Consider the following 6,491-nt stretch of genomic DNA (forward strand, 5'->3'; position numbering starts at 1 on the left):
AGTATGGATATGATCAATGGTAGAGTAATGCCGAAAGTTGGCGAGTTGGTTAACATTCATGATGTAAAATAGCGCGAAAGTACACGAAGGACGGAAGGAAGTAAGACACGGACAAGAGCTAACTCGCAACTGCAGGGTTTATTGCTGAAGCACGTATTATTATTTATGTAATACCTGTTTCATGAATAAACAAACTTCTTCTTCTTCTAAAAAAAAAATAAATACAGGTCACATGAAAAAAAAATAACAGAAAAAACAAAAGGAGAGAGAAGAGACAGAAGCAGCCCCCTAATTGGGAAGCTAGGTCATAACATAGGCAGTAACACACAGTAACACGTGCCACTCATTGCTGGGGTGGAAAAAAAAGGAAGGAAGATACAACTAAGTATAGATAAGTAAAGTCAATGTAAAGTAGAGGCTAAGAAATCAAATTCGCAATCTACCAAGTTAACCGACGGCTCGCTGACACACAAATATTGACATTTTTTAATATGGTAGAGTACCCTTTTTGAAAACCTGCCTGATCCTTTGGTTGATTGACGTCAATGTGAGGTTACCGTGATCCTATCAGCAATTACCTTTGTAAGTATTTTGCACGTAATGGTCAGTAAGCTGATTGGTTATTATTTTGAAAATTCTTAGAGTACCCTTTTTTATGATATAATATGATCTTAGCGTTCTGTTATGATTTCGGAATCTTCGATGTCACTAGGCATTGCGTATACAGAGTGGAAAGTTTTTCTAGCGCTATATCCCCTTGTCCCTCAACGATTATTTACCTTACCCTCCGCAGCTGCTTTCCCCCTTTCATAGCTCCTGACTGCTTTTCAGTACTGCCAATCTCATTATTGCTCTCACTACTTCGGCTACTTCATAGCTCTGCATAGAACTCGGCTAATTTGATTGTCTTGGTAATCACAATACCTGCCTTGTCCCTGAGTGCATACAGCTGATTTTTGCCTATGCCTAGTTTCCTTGCATTAGGCTACGCCAGTTCTTTAGAGCATGCTCAGTTTTCATCATGTTACGCTTTCTTACTGCGGGCACCTTGTGCTTATTGATTACCTTTGATATGTCTGCCAGCTCGCCATATCAGCTTTCTTTAAAACCTTGGTACGTAGTGCTGGATGGGATGATTCCTGCAAACTCAATAAAATAGCTGCCACAGGGTTCTTTGTTTTTCTTCAAACTAAAGCTTCACTAGTCTAGCTGCAGTGCGTTTTCCGTACGCCGCAGTCTGACCTAGAGCCGGCCTTCAACCATGTGCCTAGCATCGTGCGGCATTTTTTCCGCCCGCTTCATCGCATGTGCTGTGCACAGAGAGGGTGGCGCTCCAATGCTTTGCTTCTTCACACACCTTACAAACTTCATTCGGGCCGGAACCTTCCGTCAGTTTCCGCTGAACGCCTCGCGTGACGTCATCACTTAGCTATGCGCCTCACTGTGCATGCGCGGTGCTCTTCAGGTGCTGCGCTGCAGCGGGGTCGGGATATAAGCCGTGGAGCAGCTGCTGACTCGCGAAGGCATATATATAAATACACTGATAATCAGTAACAACGTTTAGTGCTAGAATTAACTACGTTCAACTACAAACCTAATCTAATCATCCTGCCTTATCGGTCTTCGTGAAGATGCGGCACATAGAAAAATTGAAGCTGACAGAGCGAAACGAGTAATGGAAATTCCCAAAGAGCGAGAAGAGAGACTTGCAAAGGGATAGCGAAAGGCGACAGAGAAGGTGTGACAAGAACAGCAACAAAGAAATGAATCGGTCTCATCCCCTAATACTGCTTTCGCTTGGTATACCCCGGCTTATATGAGTTAAGTCACTGCTATTTTGTTCGAAGGTAGAGTTGACAGGAACCATTTGAAAACTACGGTTACGGCAAATGATGTCGTTGAAAACAATATCTTTATGCAGCTTGGTGCACTTCGGAATTCAGATGCTTTACAGATAGCAATATTCTGACAGAAGGATCGTGAGGAAATTTATTTTCCTTCTGTTAGACGGCCTTTCATAGTAATTACTGCTTAGTAAGATAAAATATATTGTGGTTGTGTTCATCCAGATTCTGCTTTCACAAATGCGTAGTTATTTATACTACACGGTTGGCTCAGATTAAGCTGTTATTGAAAAACAAAAATGAATGGTGCAATGCGTGTCATTCTTCAGTCGCCCCGCCGGGCTGGTGCCGTGGTTAGGGCGCCCGACTGCTTTGCTTAGAGGTGTGGAATCCAATCACAGCCGCGGCGGCTGCGTTCTGATGGAGGAGAAAAGCAAGGCGCCCGTGTGCTCTGCGATGTCAGTGCACGTTACAGAAATCGAGGTGGTAGAAATCTTAAAGTACTGCACTGCGACGTATCTCAAAGCTTGAGCTGTTTTTGGACGTTAAACCGGAAACACGTAAACCAAAACAGTCTCGAATCCTTCAAGTGCGGGCTGGAGTGAAGTTACGCGATGTATTTTGCATGGTTCAGCTTCGATGAACTGATCCGTATCTTCTACAGCTGCAGCGATGCTAGACTTTCAGGTTAAGGCCAGGTTCACCAACTGCGAGCCGCATGGATATCATTAGAGCTAACTTCCTTCTTTTCACCAGCCTCAGACCTAAAGTTGAATCAATATTTTTCCTCTCATATGTCCACAGCTTCTCTTCGACACCGAAAAAATGCTTTAGCTGTCCGAACACGGGCCCCACTTTTACTTGCATTTAACAGTAAATTGCGGACGAAAGGAAAAAAAATATCTGTCTTGTTTATGTATAAATTCCATTCCTACACTTCTCGGAAACCCATTAAAGTCTCGCTTTTCACCCACGTTTGAGCGTTTATTTCCTTCAACACCTCTCTTCTCGTTTTCCTGAGTGACCTTTTCTGTCACGGGAGACTTCGATATTCATGCAATATTCATGAACGTCGACCGACCAGCAGTTCCTTTGCGCAAGTGAAAAATGAGGAGACGCGCTAACGTCATTGCGCAGTGGCCCGGCAAGACAAATCTTACAGGCAACGTTTATTTATATTTGTTTTACTAGAACGCTACTTATTTTCTTCTCATTTTCTTTTGCGAATGCGTACAGCTATCTGAGGGCAATATTCTTAAGTAGTCCTCGATGTCTAAACGCGGAGAGCAGCAGGATGTTGATTTCCGGTGGGTTCTTTCTATCGCCATAAAAAGCGTCTACCTTTATAAAAAGCCGTTGTGAACTTTCCCTTATATTCCGCATGGTGGTTTAATATTCATCTAAACTTGATAGCTGGACGCCTCCTAAAGAGAGTTCTAAAAACAATTTAAGGTGAAAAAACGTCTTATTGAGAAACGTGATAGATAGCGGTCCCATATCTGATAATTAGTGTGCAGTTTTAAAATCCTTCGCTCCGAATCTTCTTTGTGTGCTAGCGCTTGTCCGTATGTTTTTGTTTCGAGCAATATGTACACATCAAAGCAAATGTACTTCTTTTTCTTCCCTTTCAAAGGTAAATGCTTCTATTTTGTCAAGACTCGTAGAGGAAAGAAAAATTTGTATTTTTATACAGTTTCGCGCATTATACATGAAAAGAGGACTGAAGAAAAAGCTATGCGTTGCCGTGACTGCGATTATAATCTGTTTATATATTGTGCACAAGACAGGCGACTGGTGCCTATAAGTCCACTAATAGAAAATTTTGTAATTCATTGTAATTTTGTGTTATGTATCCCCGCTTCCACCCTCTGTATAAACTCTGCGCTTCTTTCCAGTAAGTCTCCCGCGTTTGTGCCTTTCCGCTTACATTTGTGCAAGAAGAGAACTATAGACAATGCATGGTTAAGTCGGCAATGAACTGTTTGCCTTCGCTGCAGTGGGGTATGGCCTGTCTGATCTAATAAAGAGGCATGCTGTAGTGATGCTATGTTAAGCATCGCTCCATTTAATCGGCTTGGTCGAGTGTCGCTGATATGTTTTTCGAACCACATTTAACCCGACACAAGGCCAAAGGTGTTCTGAACATGTTCCGTATTAAAAAGAAAGTGAAGGTCGGGATACCGATCAGTAAACTTGGTGGCATATACATAAGGCTCTGCACGACAATAGTTGTCAAAAATTAACGTTTAAAAACAGAAAATTGTGAACTATACCACCTAGGAGGCTTGAGAGAAACGTCGACATGCGCTGTGCTCAAACCGTTTCTCTTTAACGCAAAAAATGTCAACAGGTATCATGAAGCCGGTATTTATGATTTGTAGGTTGTTGTTAATGTTTTAATACATGCTGCTTTTTTTTCGTTGGTGTGTTGATACTGCCTTCATGCTCAGACTTACCTCCCATTGTACTTAGCACATTGCCTTGAAGTAGTGTCAAAACGCACTAATCGTAATTCGCAAGTAAGTTACACTTCTTTTCTTTTCCTATGTCTAACTAATTACAGGAATTGGAGCCCAAGACTCGCATCTCAGGAGTAGCCTAAGAAGTGGCGCCGGTGCGCCGTGTCACGACCTGTCACGCTGAGTGCCGTGGCTTTGGGTGTGTGCCTGGGCGCGCTCATTGTCGCAACGGTAGTTGGTAACGCACTCGTCTGCCTCTCCGTCTGCCTTGTGCGCCGCCTACGGCATCCCTCCAACCACCTTCTGGTATCCCTGGCCGCTTCGGACCTGTGCGTGGCGTTGCTGGTCATGCCTCCCGCTTTGCATCTCGAGCTTACCGGCCACCGCTGGGACTTAGGCAGAGCGGCCTGCGACGCTTGGGTGTCCATGGACGTGGCCTCCTGCACCGCCTCCATCCTGAACCTGTGCATGATTTCCGTGGACCGGTATCTCGCTATCACACGGCCTCTGACCTATGGAGTGCGGCGCACGGCGAGAAGGGCCTGGGCCTGCATTGGCGCTGTATGGCTTCTAGCCGCTTTGATCAGTGTACCGCCATTACTTGTTCTTGGAAACGAGCACGGTACACCCGAGGTACCCAAGTGCCTCGTATGTCAGAACCTAGCGTACCAGCTGTACGCCACACTTGGAGCCTTTTATATACCTTTGTTCGTGATGCTGTCCATGTACTGGAGAATTCACACGGCGGCAAAAAAGGTCGTCGAAGCAGAGCACAAAGCAAGGCCCGGACCTCGAACGAGGAGCCTGAGGGTAGCTGTGAGAGAACGCAAGGCGTCCATAACACTGGGAATTATTTTGTCAGCCTTTACAGTGTGCTGGTTGCCGTTCTTTGCCTTTGCGCTCGTTAGGCCACTAGGGGGCACTGCCCTTCCAGACCTGGCGCACAGCTTTGCACTCTGGCTGGGCTACGCTAATTCGGCCCTCAACCCAGTAATTTACGTCACATTCCACCACGACTTCCGAAGGGCGTTCCGAGATCTACTGTGCCTGCGTTGTGGGAGGCGTGGTGCTGGAAAGCGCCGCTTGGAAAACGCGAGTGTGAACGGTGCTGCAGGAGCTTTGCTGTGCCCTGTGAACAACCACCATTCCTTTGCCTGACCTTCGTGCACGCTACCTGACGGCTGCCGCGTCGCCAGCTTGGGTAAAGATCGTCGCCAGAGTCACCGAAACGAGACAAACTACTGTGATGCGCAACAGAAGCAGATACGCAGCTTTTCCTACTCATCCTGTTTATCTGACCTGATGAGCCATTTTTGAACACCAGGATACATAGAAGGTGTGGCAGTATCTTCTGGTTTATGTGAAGACCTATATTTTGGTGAACGTTTTCGTATATCCGTTTTCTCCTGCATGAAGGGTGACGTTGAAGGTGTAACCATTCCCCCTTATCTCCAAGAGCCCAATAAATGTCTTACTCACCCCAAGATACTCACAGCAGCGTTTCTGAACACTAAACAGACTATTATATCTGCTGGTCAGTTGAATTTTGGTTTGACCGTTTTCGGTGATGTTTGGTACGCTTCTAAAGCGAGTGCTTTACTACACTGTAAAATCGTTTTGTTTCAAAAGCAGAGAATTTCTGGCACCTGGGTTGCCAAAGTATGTAACAGCCTGCTTTCTGTTTCTGGGATTAGAAAGAAGTATCTATAAGTTAATGTGTAGGAATCAATGCTAAAGAGCCAATATTTTCAGTTCGACAAAACGTTCTGTTAAAAGCATGATTTCGGTTTCTTAAGGAACCAAAATTCTCCGTTCTTCTTCTAAAGAGGCACTCTGTCAAAAACATTTATCTTTCTTCATACAGAAAATTAAAAAAACAGACTTCATATAGACAACATACATTACGTTTTGCTTGTCTATATTCTTCGTTCACATCACCGTATTTACACTCGGCTGGCATTGTCAATTGCGAGCAATGTAACTGCATGCTGTGTTAGTGTCAGCAGCTCGCTTTGTCGCAAACATTCGTCGAACTGTCAGTGGAAAAGTAAGCAAGTCACGCATAATAAATAATGAAGTACTTTTCGAAAACACTGCTGTATACATTTGGAAGTGTCGCAAAAAATCAAGCGTTGTGCAATTGAACGCTGTTACTTATGGACTGGGTTCTACCATGGCTGCAAGCATC

The 6,491-nt window shown here is 44.6% G+C and overlaps 1 pseudogene; it reads left to right on the forward strand.

Annotated features, from left to right (window-relative positions):
* The first annotated feature begins 4,486 nt into the window (after positions 1 to 4,486).
* Positions 4,487 to 5,461, forward strand: LOC146176828 (5-hydroxytryptamine receptor 1 pseudogene; annotated as a pseudogene).
* Positions 5,462 to 6,491: the final 1,030 nt, after the last annotated feature.

The sequence above is a fragment of the Amblyomma maculatum genome, chromosome 10 (assembly GCF_055883805.1).
Source record: "Amblyomma maculatum isolate TAMU_Amacu chromosome 10, ASM5588380v1, whole genome shotgun sequence".
NCBI lineage: Eukaryota > Metazoa > Arthropoda > Arachnida > Ixodida > Ixodidae > Amblyomma > Amblyomma maculatum.